Source organism: Anopheles gambiae, chromosome 3, assembly GCF_943734735.2.
Source record: "Anopheles gambiae chromosome 3, idAnoGambNW_F1_1, whole genome shotgun sequence".
NCBI classification, from domain to species: domain Eukaryota; kingdom Metazoa; phylum Arthropoda; class Insecta; order Diptera; family Culicidae; genus Anopheles; species Anopheles gambiae.
In genome coordinates, this window is record NC_064602.1 from 40,408,776 (window position 1) to 40,423,300 (window position 14,525).

Genomic DNA, 14,525 nt, shown 5'->3' on the forward strand with positions numbered 1-14,525 from the left:
ATGTACCCTACATTAACAGATTTGATCTGGTTCGTCAGGGGCATCGGGGGCAGGTTCGTGAGGGTCATTACATATGCTTACCCCGTTTACTTCGAATGCACCGAGATACTGCGCTTTTAAAGATAGAGTGGCTGTACGTGGTGTTTTTGCTTTTAAAACAATCTTTATGTTTACCAATGCATTTACACCATGCCATCCACGGGAGCTCACAACGATGCACGGAAGATAGTAACCGATCGGGTAGATGCATTGCGGTAAGCAGAGGTCTTCCGAGCACTTAAAAGCAAAGTTTCATTACATCGTCTGAGCGGCGCGTTGTGAATTTCATCATCGCGCTAATGCATCGGCACTGCAAAGTTCTTTCCAGAGGAGCAATCGCAAAAAAGTTTCCTTACTGGTATACAGCACCGCTGCTTTAGGACATCGTATGCACTGTTCACTTTCAAAAGCAAAGAAAGTAGAGGAAATCCCCCTCCCAACACGACAACAAGCGTGCTAATCGTGCTTTTTTATGTTCATCCGTTTTTTTTATTTTGTTTCGCTCCTTTCTCACACGACAGGGAAGGTTCAATGTGGTGCCGCGCATTGAAAAGGCCCCGTTTTTGTTGTATATTTGTGTTACTGCAACTAGAGAAACGAAAGTGCTGATCATTAAGGTAGCTTAAACGGCGGAGAAAATTAGCGTCGATTATGTAGAATAGAGTTACTGTTTTTATCAGCGGGGAGCTATTCGCCAGTAATTCAAATGTATGCCTTTCTGGTACTGTAGAGAAATGCTCCTGAATTCCCTTTTTCTTCATGACACCTTTTGAACATGTGTTGAATGTCTTTGTGACTACTAACACATCCACATTTGTGACAATTGGGAGTTTTTTTTTAATAATTTCTACCAGAGGTGGGCATTTCGGTTATTTTAATTGTCGTTAGTGAACCGAATTTTTCACGTAAACTGAATGAACCGTACTTTTCTGGTTCATCTGGCACACCTCTAATTTATACATTAAGTTCCTGCATGTATTTCTTTTCATTTGATAGCAAATGTGTAGAACTTTTGGTTCTGAATTCAATTGTTTGCCATTTATGTAGCGACATACATGATTAAAATTTATGATGTGTTTTTAAATTATTTGTGTGCTGCTGTAATAACTTACTATTGCTTTGAAAGTTGAACTAACTGTTGGTTTTTGGATAATTGCTGTTGATAGGTAAGCCGTTTCTAACGTTATTCTGTTTAAGCATGGATAGAATGGTGGAATTTCTGTTATATTGGGCGGATTGTAGAAGCCTATCATGAAATTTAGAGTGTATTTAATGTAATCTCATTCTTATATATGCCTTTTGATAAGTAATGATTTTAGCTTAACTTCTGGTATAAGAAGATTGAGGCCTCCTTTTGCCGTAAACATGACTAATTGACGATTGACGAATTGACGAAAAAACATTTAGTGTTCATTACATCTAAGCTATACTCATTTATTTGGTCAAAGGGAGGTCCTATGATATCCATGACCTCCCTTTGACCAAATAAATGAGTATAGCTTGGATGTAATGAACACTAAATGTTTTTTTTCTTCTTATCAGTAAAACTGAACTAACGTGCCATAATTTTGTATTTAACACTTTAAGCGCCGCGTCATATGAATTCGCATGACGGCTTTGCTCGCCACTCAGCTTTGTGTCTGACGCTCAGCAATTCTCTTGAGAACGAATGAGGTAGGAAAGAGAAAACGAGAACGACAAGTGCTACGCCGCTTATCGCAATGAAACAAAAGAGTGATAACAGTCGCATGAGAAACGGTCGCTTTCGTCGCTCTCTTGCCATGCGCTACCTGCTCACTGTGACGTCAGGCCAGCGGTCAAAGTGTTAAATATGTGTGAGCTACAATGACTTATTGATAAATATTTGGATATCTTGCCAAATTATTTGCGCAAAATAATGCGTCGTTGCTTCTCAAATTAGTTTTATAGTTAATCTTAATTAATTTGTGAAAAATATATTTTTTTTAAATTAAAGCTGTCATCTAGCCAGTCTAAACTCATTTGATTTTTAGGTGTAATATACCCTGTATCAATTTACCACGTTTTTTGTTTTGGTTAAGTTTAGCACCAGAATCTAGCACTATTGTTATAAAAATTTATTTTGTGTTTTCAACTTTCCTATAAATAGTTAAATGATCAATTGTGTATACAGTTAGTTGCATTTCAATGCCTAGGTAAACTGTGCCGAATTTCATATAAACCAATCGATATTTTCCATAGTTTTCCAAACTCAAAATTAAACCAATTAAGCTCTAAAAAAATCATGGGAACAATCAACCGAGAAAATATTTATACCACTGTAAAGCTGAGAAAACGTGAAATTTTTTGTGCGGTTAGTTGAAACAAGTTAGTTAGCCGTGCTTGTGGTACTGTCGTCAACTCGTACGACTAAAAAACATGACCGTCATGGGTTCAAGCCCCGAATGGACCTTGTCTCCATACGTAGGACTGACTATCCTACTATGGGGGGAAATCATGAAGTCACTCAACGCTTCAAAAATAGTTTTGTTTGCACTTATTTCAAGCGAAACTCATTTTTAAGTGGGAAATAGAAGTAAAATGGATATGAGATAAAAATCGGCTTTTGATAAACAGGTTTTAGTGAGTATAACACGGCATGCTTAAGGTGGCACACTTGCCCCCAATTCTGCTAGGACAAACTCGTTATCAGAATCCATTCGGTGAATCAAAAATTTTCGGCCATAGCTTATAATTAGAAGGAAAGTATTTCTCCTGTATATCCCCAACCTTGCGACCGGATGAAACTGACTTGCTGGATATGCAAAAGAACTGTTGCATGTGTAAAGTATTCGGCTAACGATGACGCAGCGTTAGAATTCCTCTCAAATCACACACACATACTTACAATTAGGGTGAAGGAGCTAGTTAAACAACATGCAGCCACAATCTCTGCACAAAAAGCTTGCTAGTGGCAGCCGATGTTATTGGGAGCATGACAAAGTGTCATACAACACTAGGCTATAGTTTGCTGGATGTAGGAGAATGTTCTTGACAACATTTGAAGCGGTTCGGAACAGGATGCGTCTTACAGCCTATGCGTAGAACGTTAGACCATGATGTCTAACGAACGTGTCATGGTACTGGTATGAAAATATCCTCACAAATAACAATCGTTTGAGTCGTTCGATAGCGATAAGATAAAGACAGAGAAAAAAGGGAGGACTTAAAAGGCAGAGATACAGAGTGAACGGAGTAATGCATTTTTCAGGCTAGAATTTGTGTAATGACATCTTTACCCCGACATAAGCTTGTTAATATTTATCCTTCACCTAGTTAGAATGCGCTCGAGTGCAAAAGGGTCCCGTTGACGTGCAGTGCAGCAACCGATGGCAGTACGTGCCTTTCGATTACTGACTTTTATCATCATCAACCAACTAGAGCTATGGAAAATAGAAAATGGAGAAATAGTTCGAAAAGATAAACCAAATAGAGGGTTGGTGGGAATGTGTCCCATCGTGGCTGTGGTTGAGTCCACATTGAAGGTATTGTCGTCGTTATCGATTTCCCCGTGCGATAAGATTGCATACAATGTAAGTCACGTTGCAAATGCTGTCAGCAAACATTGTCCCGCGTGCGAGCGTGCGAAGTGTTGAAAACCGGAAAATCCTGTGAGGCCACCAGAGGCACGGCAAGGTGCTTGGCAAATAAGATTATGTTTTCATCTCACTAACAGTTCCCTTACATCAGTGCAGGAACGACGGCTCGATTCATATGCTATAGGAGGACACTTTCGTGTTTGTTTGACATTTTTCTGTACATGTGGCAATTATTCTTTGTTGCTTACATTATATTGATCCTGTTCTGTGCAACTCGTAAATATTTTTCGTAGTTCAAAGAGAGGTAGTAGCATTGCAAAAAAAATGCTTCGAAAATTATTGCCAAATGGTTATAAAGTTTGTAGAATTCAATAAGATATAAACTTTTTTGATTCACTGGGATATACCAAAGAGGCGCTTATTTCTGAATACTTCCAAACACAAACAAAATGAATTTTTTGCTTCAAGCTGAAAAGCCACCCCCATTTGAAATGAAAAACACCCTTCGGAAGCGTTTGCGTTTCAGATTGGATCATCGTATGAGTGAGGCTGGGGCCATAAAGCATGCCCCGTTTTACGACCAAGAGGAGCAATGTAACGGTCAAAGCCATAATAGAACGTTCGAAAGTAGTAAAATTGATAAGTGTCTTCCAACGCACGGAGAAATTTTTTTTCTCTTCACCCCAGGAAAGTGCTGCCAAAAAGCTGCAACTATCACACATGCACGTCCATGCGGCCGGGAGTATCATTTCAAAACCTTTACAAAACTAATGAAAAATACAATCTAATTTCTCAGTGTCCAATGGTTCTTGGGGGGACAGGGATAGTTCAAACTATCTACCGATGAGCACCGGGCTCTATCAGCTGTGGGACACTATGCCACATTCGCATCGTCGTTGCGCTTTTGCATAAGACAAGTGCCTTGTTTCTGCTAAGAGGACACTTTTTTCTTTGGTCACAGTGCATGTCGTGTTGAGAGATGCTGACGAGCGGGTTAGGGAAACAATTAAGACGAGATATATTGGTATTTAGTGTAGCATCCTTTCGTTTAGAGCACTCATGAGGTCATCTTTAGAGCAGCGGTTACCAAAAATTTATGAAAACTTTTGGTTACGTAAAGATTTGTACTTTTTCCGTTTGCACTAGCAAAAGCCTGGTTGAATAGCGTCCCTGGCACAGATATGATAGTTAGAGTATTTGGCAGCATGTAACATCGCGACCTATCTGCTGCCTAAGAAATCATCCAATATGCTCCAAAAACTTGACGTTTGGTTTGCTGAAATTGAATAGAATACTTCCCCCACTTCGATTCTTTTGTATGATAGTCTAACCGATCGAGGTATAGATAGAGAAAATCCTTGGTTTGAGAAACTCCTTCATTCTTTTCTAATGAATCTATTTGCGGTCAAATGTCAATCAAAGTAAGATGTAGCTGCTTTTCGCTGCGAATCATCAGCAGAGTAGTTGCGTTACGCCTTTTTGTAGTTTTGTAGCACCCTTACACAAGTCGTTTCTCGTTAGTATGGGACAATCGAACAAATGAAGAACCACCTAAAATGGACTGTGTTAGGACTAATATTATTTACGATTCTCTTTATAGTTCAGCCATATCCCCGGTGAGGGACCCAGTGGATACAGTAGCAGATTTGGTGCAACACTTTACGGCCTCATAACTGTATGGACGTTCTCCAGCAATGTCGGCGGTGGTGGCCATATTCTTTCCCATTTTATAGAAACAATTGTAGATTCTGTGTGTTTCTTGAATTGTCCGTTTCCGAATTGATTTCTTGAATTGATCCGTTTGTTTTACTCCTTAACGAGAGTAGTTCGTTTTCTGCTTCGGCGTTTCAAAAACTGTTTTTGTCACCGTTCCTTCGGCGGTTTGATAAGTGAACTTGGATTTGTTCGTGGGCCATGTATTCTGTCTATAAAAAAAAACATTTGTGAAGTCTACAATTCCGTCGAAGGTGAAACCATATGCTTCTTTCAAAGATAGAACATAACCAGAATAAAAGTGTGCAAGTTTGCGGGGCGGAAGTAAATTTGTCGTAAAAGAGTGGATTTGTTTTTATGTTTCAAGCCATTCTCGCCGTTCCCACGTGCGCTTTTATTCAACTTGTTCTTGGCGGTTTTTACTTTGCTTTTCTTGCACAAGATAATATGATTTTTGGGTAACATAATGAAACCAATAGCAGTTTGCCACCACGACCAGCACATGACCTAAGGCAAAGCAAACAGTATGGCACTTGCTCGATGACAGTACCGAACCATTATGAGGGCTTGAGCTGTCAAAACAGAGCTGACGTCCAAAAGTGCGCTCCGTTTTAAACTAGGAAATTATAGTTAAAAACACCAGTATAGTCCTAAAAAGAAACATTGGTAGATGTGTGCAGTGATATAGTTTGTGCGCAGCACGAGTACCGAGTGGAAAGTGGAGTATTTTTCATTAAAAAGATAAAAGTGCGAGGGCCCAAGTCTGGAACAACAATACAACAATATGGCGTAAACCGGGTGACATTGGAAAGACGTCACGCCCAACTGACAAAAAAAAACAATCCCAAAGGACAAAACTACATCTAAAGGGGGAGCTACTAGTAAAAGTGTCAGACAAGAGTCAGATAACGCTCAGATAAGACCAAGAGGCGGACAAATAGCAAGGTGTGTGAATTGAAGTAGCGTGATGTCGACCTTCGGGAGGGCGTTACGTTCGAATGCCAGCAACGCAACAGTGCCGAAGCTTGGCACCGGTCCCGTGGCTGCAGGACAGCGGCTAAGCAGCGGAGCTACGCAGAAGCAAGCAGCTTCGCCAGTGCTTACGGAGATGAGAGAGGCAATCAGGCAGCTCACTACTTCGTAGGCCGAGGCGAATGCAAGAAACGAACGCATCAATGAGGAGCTAACACAGATGCTCATCCTCATGACTAAACAGCAGGAGTATGCGGAGCGCCGGGAATTGATTGCCCGGGAAGAAATGGAGAAGATGCGTGCAGCACATGAGCGCGACCGTACTGCGCTCAACAAGTTGCTTATGCAGGGGGCCGGTACTAGCAGCCATCGGGCAGCAGCAACACCAACAACACCAACACCTCAGCCACGCCGAATGCAGCAGCATCAGGAGAAACAGCGGCAGCCGCCACAGCAGCAGCACCAGCAAATAGGCCCATCTACCTCGGCTGCACCGCCTCAACTCCTAGTGTCGGGAGCATCGTTCGACCCGGAGGGGGACGATGGTCAAGGCAGTTTCGCTGAGGTGGTGAGGCGCAAATGGGGGCGGAATACCGGCAAACCGCGCGGCCACCAGCAGCAGCAAAGCCAGTCTCACCGACAGGTGGTTATCGGCACGCAGCAAGAACGCCTGCAACCGGAACAACAACATCAACGCCAGCAACAGCATACGGTGCGTCGGCATAATGTCGATAAGGTAGAAGTCATCCCAGGCGAGAACCAGACCTGGGAAACTGTTTACCAAAAGGTTAAGGATGCCATTAAGTTCGACCCGGCGCATAAGGATCTGGCGGATCACGTAGTAATCGGCCGCCGCACTCATGCTGCCCGTCTTCGGGCAGCTCAGTTGCACGGCAGACTCAACGCTGGTGCTACAGGAAGTGCAACAAATAATTGGAAATGCTGGTATTGCGCGAGTGATAACAGAGATGGGCGAGATTCTCATCACTCACATCGATCCTCTCGCAAGCTAAGAAGAATTAAAGGAGGCCGTAGACAGAAAGTTGCAAGCTAGTGCCGGCGTTACTAAGGTCAGCATGTGGCAACTGTCCGATGGCACAAAACGAGCCCGCGTTAGACTACCGGCAAAGGCAGCCAAACAACTCGTGGGGCAAAAGTTGACGGTAAGTTGCTGTATAAGCAATATCAAGGAAGCCCCGGCCATCAATCTCCAACAGCAGCGCTGTTACCGCTGCCTGAAGCGTGGCCATATTGCTCGCGAATGTCGTTCTCCGGTCAACCGACAGAAAGCATGCATTCGGTGTGGAGCAGAAGGCCACTTGGCTAAAGACTGCAACGCCGAGGTGAAGTGCGCCGTGTGCAGTGGTCCTCATCGCGTCGGCCACAGAGATTGTGTACGCCCCATGCTGCGATGTCCTCACTAAGGGTACTTCAACTCAATGTGGATCATTGTCGGGAAGGACAGGGCCTAGCACTGCAATCCGCGCGGGAACATCGTGCTGATGTCCTGATCTTGTCGGACATGTTTACGCCTCCCAACAACAACGGGCGATGGGCATTCGACGCATCGAGGAAAGTAGCTATAGTAGCCACCGGCTCGTACCCAATACAACGGGTACGGGGCAGTACAGTGCCGGGACTGGTGGCTGCTAAAGTGGCCGAGATCGTCTTTATCAGCGTCTACGCTCCTCCGAGCCTATCTCCACAGGAAAACGAGCGGCTTTTTGAGGCCGTTGAGCTGGAGGCCTCATCCCACTCCCACGTCGTGATCGCTGGTGATTTCAATGCTTGGCACACGGAATGGGGTAGCAGACGCAATAACCTGCGTGGCGAGGAATTACTGCAGATGGTGGAGGTGCTGGGACTCTCCATTCTCAATAGTGGCAGCGCACCGACGTTCATCGGCAGAGGAGCAGCAAGGCCCAGTGTAATTGACGTGACCTTCGCAACTCCGTCGCTAGTACTGCATGACACCTGGGAGGTACTAGATTTCGCCAGATCCGACCACCAGCTGATCCGGTTCGAGACCAACAGCCCTGCACTGGCCGCAAGGAGAGTTCAGCTTTCCCAGCGGAATCGGTCGCAGCAACGGTCTCCCCGCCGTGATCCACCAATCAACCGGCAGCACACTCCATGTGCCGGTAGGAGGTGGAAAACTAAACAATTCAGCGAAAATTCTTTCCTCCTAGCACTCAGAGACGTGAACTTCGCCGAGCAAGCTGTGACTGATGCGGATATAGTCGAGATGATGACGAGGGCATGTGATGAAGTGATGCAACGAGCCAACCACTTGTCCAGCAACCCTTATCGTGACCTTTACTGGTGGTCTCCTGAGCTGGAGCGGCTACGTGGAATATGTCTAGCCGCGCGCGAGCGGCTTAGACTCATCACCGATCTACAAGAGAGGAGTTTTGCTGCAGCAGACCATCGTACGGCGAAACGCAACCTGGAGAAGGCGATTCGTGCCAGCAAACGTCAGCAGATTGACGCACTGATCGATACAGCCGAGGATAATGAGTTTGGTGGCGGGTACAGGGTGGTGATGTCCACGCTGCGCGGCAGTGAGTGCCGCAGGAGAAAGACCCAATCGAGCTGGGGCGGATCGTGTCTGACCTGTTTCCCAACCACCCGCTTTCTCATGGCCGTATGTAAGTGATGTCACCCAGGGAGAGGCATCCGTCGACGACGTGACTCCCAGGGAGCTGCAGGATATAGCCCACCAGATAGCAACAAGGAAGGCACCAGGACTGGATGGAATTCCCAACGCCGCGGTGAAGGCGGCGATCGGGATGCACCCGGATGTTTTTTTCAGAATGTACCAGGACTGCTTAACTCGTGGCACGTTCCCGTCCGAGTGGAAGCGCCAGCGCCTGGTACCGCTTTCGAAGACGGGCAAACCACCCGGGGAAAGCAGCTCATATCGGCCGCTGTGCATGCACGACGCACTCGGCAAGGTATTGGAGCGACTAATCCTGAACCGCCTCAACAAGCATCTCGAGGACCCGGATTCACCGCGGTTGTCCGATGCCCAATACGGTTTCCGCCGAGGACGCTCCACCATCAGTGCGATCCAGCGTGTTGTAGACGCAGGGAGAAGGGCCAAGTCGTTCCGTCGTACCAACAATCGCGACAAGCGCTGTCTGATGGTGGTCGCATTGGATATTCGCAACGCGTTTAACACCGCTAGTTGGCAGTCTATAGCTGATGCGTTGCGGAATAAGGGGGTCCCATCAGCGCTTCTAAATATGGGGGCCTTCACGATTCTAGTTAGTTTTTTGTATGGAGTTTGACAGTTGGAGGCTGAAATTATGTAAACAATCCATACAAAACCACACAAAAAACTAGCCTGCGATTTTCAGTCTAGAAAATTTTAGCCTAAAAGCTAGAATTAGATTCGAGTACCTGCTCGAAAACACGGGTTTGTTTACATTTATCCCAAGGTGCATTTAAGAGATCAGGTAATCGAATCTGGAATCAAAGTGTATGTAGTCCAGGTGGTCTCATAGCATTTTTTATAACCAAATTTGAATACCACTTTTTGACAGAACGAGTGAAAACTTTTGCTCCAACGAGCTTTCTGGAGGCTTGACGAATACTCAAAACACTCTTACAATCTTCATTCAGAATCAGAAGCGATAAAAATCAGCCTTCTAAATTCATACACCTTGGGATAAGCTCACCTGTATATTATACTCACTTAGATAGCTGCTCGAAAACTGCTATACAATGCAAACAGCTGACAGGCTGAAATTTCAGTCTACGAGCTTCAAACCAAGGTGGATTTAAAAATATCAGGTGGTGGACTCTAGTGCATTTTGACAATTCGTCACTTGACGTTAGGTCCCCAGGATTCAAACTTTGTTTACATTAATTAAATTTGTTCATATAATTTATCTACCCCATTTTTTCGAATAAATATTCTTTAAAAATATATTTTGGACTTTGTGAGTTCTTATTTAGCATTGAAACAAACATTAAAGTGTGTTATTTTGTGTTATTCTGTGAATTTATTCTAGAATTCTTTGTGTTTTCGACATTTTTGATGATAAAAATTAAGAAATCATTTTTTTTTTCAATTTTTACATTAATTCCTCATTATCTACGAGCCGCATGGACAATTTACTTGAGATTAGAACTCATGCTAGCATGATTTTAAATTTCGTGCATAAACAAATGATCAAATCTTTTGTTAATATATTACGTTTTTTCGATAAAATCAATAGACACACTAAAATGCGCATAATAACAAAGAAATCTGTTATATTTGCTAAGCTTTGTGTGCGGAAACCAATGGTCAACGGTTCTAAAATGACGTAAAGTCCCTCAACTATGGCGACCCCCCAAAGGCCCTAATCCACCACCTGATATTTTTAATCCATCTTGCTTCAAACGGAAAGGGCCCCTATATTAGGAAGCTACTTCGACGAACGCAAGCTGATATACAACACCAGCGCGGGCCCGGTCGAGCGTCACATCAGCGCGGGAGTTCCACAGGGGTCCATCTTGGGCCCGACTCTGTGGAACGTGATGTACGACGGAGTCCTTGGCGTTGAGCTACCACCTGGGGCGGAACTTATCGGCTATGCCCATGACCTCGTTTTGCTGGCTCCAGGTACAACGCCGGCAGCAGCAGCAGTAGTAGCTGAGGAAGCTGTGTCAGCGGTAGACCGGTGGCTGCGCGAGCATCACTTGGAGCTCGCACATGCGAAAACGAAGATGACGGTGATCTCTAGCCTACAGCAGCCTCCGGAGGACATCACCATCACCGTAGGAGGTACAGTGGTGCCGTTCTCGCGTACTTTCAAATACCTCGGGGTACGCTTACACTACAACCTGTCGTGGGTTCCTCATGTGAAGGCGGTTATTCAGAAGGCAACGCAGATAGTACAGGCGGTCACACGATTGATTCCGAACCACCGAGGACCAAAGACGTCACGATGCCGCTTGCTTGCAGCGGTCGCCGACTCGACAATGCGATACGCTGCACCCGTCTGGCACGGAGCCTTGACTAACCGAGAGTGCCGCAGTCTGCTAAAGCGCGTGCAGCGAAAGGCAGCGATCCGCGTGGCTCGAACGTTCCGGACGGTAAGGTATGAGACCGCCGTGCTGCTCGCGGGACTGGTGCCAATCTGCAGAGCCGTAGCGGAGGACACCCGAGTTCACAGCAGACGCGGGACCGGTGTAAGTAGCAGCGAGCTCCGGAAAGAAGAGCGACAGCGGACTATTGAAGAGTGGCAGACGACTTGGGATGCAGATGCCGCAGCAGACAACGCCAGCAGATATGTCAAGTGGGCACACCGCGTAATTCTGGACGTGGGAGCCTGGCAGTTGCGGAATCACGGAAAGGTGACGATTCATTTGTCTCAGGTGTTGTCAGGACACGGATTTATCCGCGAATACCTGAACAAAATGAGATTCACCTCGTCTCCGGCCTGACCTCGTTGCCCTGGTGTAGTCGAGGTAGCAGAACATGTAATGTTCGAATACCCTCGCTTTGCTGAGGTGAGGAGTGAGCTATTGGATGGAGTTTTGTCAGAAACGTTGGAGGCGCACATGCTTCAATCACCCACCAACTGGAGCAACGTGTGCGAGGCCGCCAAGCGCATCACCTCAGAACTCCAACGCTGCTGGGACTAGGAACGCGCCATTCTCGCCGCACAGGCCATGCTGGAGGAACCCGCCAATCGGCTCGATCCAGAAGCAGTCCGGCGTACCCGGAATGACCTTCAAAATGTAGCGAGAAGGACGCAGACGGTGCGTCAAAGGGAGGAGCAGCGTGGCGAACGGCCGTCTATGCCTTCATCGTCACCACGAACGTCGGAGCGCCGGGCGAATATCCGCGCTCGGATGGCAAGACTTCGGCAGCGACATCGCCAGCATCAACAGGATGAGCGACGAGGAGTTGAAGGAGGTGATATAGAGAGAGGGGAGTCTGTCTATCCTGAGCTGGCCAGCTCTCCCTACAACCGGCAAGGCGGTTTGACCTCGGCAGAGGAGGCGGCGGCGGTGGAGGCGGACGTGGCCTCCCGCTAGTCAGCCAAAAAATCACACGGAAGCACGCGAAGGAATGCCAAAATTGGTGCGAAATTGCCGCACACAAGGGCAGAGAGTGCAAATTACCAGCGAGACCAAGGAGGATAGAGGATGCGCTCCTAAGAGCTATAACATCCCCTCCCCCTAGACCCCTCGCGAGGCACAGGGGAAGGGGCAGGAAGAGTGTTGGGGAATTTTTAAATATTATAAATTTACTGAAATAAACTAACCCGATTGTTGAAAAAAAAAGTACCGAACCATTACAATGGCAAAATAGTGTACGATAATGTTTGGAATCTAAGCTTAACCATTCAGAAGTCGTGTAAGAGAGTGCATGTATGTTTTACGAAATGTATGGTGCACAACCGGCTATGCATGTTGCGTTTCGTAAGATAGTACGACCAACTTTACGACACCATTCTAGGCTTCAGCAGGATCCCGACTTTCTAGTTGGGTTGGATAACAGTGAGTTCATAATAGCGAAGCTTAACAGTCTTCGTCACTTGACTTTTTCAAACATTTTCCATTGCGTGTTTGTGTAGAGTAGCTTGAGGAAATTTTGGGAAAGGTGTTGTAGTGGTGAGGGGGGGGGGGGGAGTAAGGGGTCTTGGCATTTTTTTGGGTGTTTGATTTTCCGGAGAGGATGTTTCACTCTGTTGATGAATGCTCGGTGAAATCGAAAATCTTGTGAAACACGCAGATCGTGAAGAGCAAGTTTGATCAAAGTGAAATCATTAACTACGACAAGCTATTGAGTAAATGAAACAGGAGTATGCTCCAGTCGGATAACTGTTCTTCTTTGGCTCAACAACCGATGTCGGTCAAGGCCTGCCCCTGTGCCCACTTGTGGGCTTGGCTTTCAGTGACAAATTGATTTCCCTCCATAGCAGGATAGTCAGTCCTACGTATGGCGGCGCGGTCTATTTGGGGATTGAACCCATGACGGGCATGTTGTTAAGTCGTACGAGTTGACGACTGTACTACGAGACTGGCTCAGTCGGATAACTAGAAGAATAGTATTTGAGTTGATAGGAGTCGGAGAAGCCTTCAGTTTAAGAGCCATAACTCGATAACTTTACAAGCCAAGCTATGTGGAGTTTTGAGAACGTTTATTATAACGGCTACCAAAATGCTTCATTGTGTAGCGGGCCAGAATTCTTTGGAACGACGAACGACAAAGAAAAGGGGACTATGAAAGTTAGGTGAAGTATGGCCACGATCGAACTCTCGATCGCGCTTTTATTATGTGCTAAATTTGGGATACGGACGAGGGGGTGAGGCGGGTTCTGGATCGGGCTGCGTACATCGTCGTCGTCAGCAAATTGGGTTGGTGGAGGTTCGACGCTCGGGCGGATCATTCGGAGGGGAAGGCAGGAGTGACCGATCGTTGGCAGGTTCTGCTTCTGGTTGCGCCATGAGGTATCGTCAGCAAATTGGGTTGGTGGAGTTTCGAAGCCAGGCGGATCATTCGGAGGGGAAGGCATCGCGTAATCGATCGTTTCACTGTCGGTGCCGTTCTGCCAGTTCGGTCATCGGTGGTCGGCCTGGTTTCAGGTGCGCGATGAACCCCCACGCTATGAGGTAACTATGCTGACAGTGTATAGTTGCTATTCTGCCAGTTCAACGTCGGTCATTGGTGGTCAGCCGGGTTTGAGGTTTGCGTTGAACCTCACGCTATGAGGTAACTGTCGAGGCACGTGTTGTCGGTCATTGGAAGCGACAAGAAACAAAAAGGGTCGCTTCAATTGATTCATAATTTCATAGTTTTAATAGGATGTACCAGCAAAGATGTATCATATTGATTGATGTGAAATAGTAGTTATCTCTAGAAGTCTGCTATCATTTCAATGTCGGAACGTCCGTTTTGTGAATGTTAAAAGTTTTTTTCCTCTAGTTGGAGCAGTGAAGTTAATATTAAAATAAATAAATAATTGTAACATTTCGTATTTGTTCCAGCAAATTAGAAACACATGATTGAATAATAAAACCGCGAAGATTACAGTTCGTTCCCGATTGTAGCACATAACTACTATTTTCCCGTGTGTTGCACATCACTACAAATTGTTCGACGGGTCATCGTTTCGTCATCACGCACACCACTAATTAAATATGCAGTATAAATAAAGCAGCTAAGTCAAATTCAGAAATCTCTTGTCATTTAACTCTCTAAGCAAGCAGCACACTTCTCTTGTCAACCATCATCTGATAAAT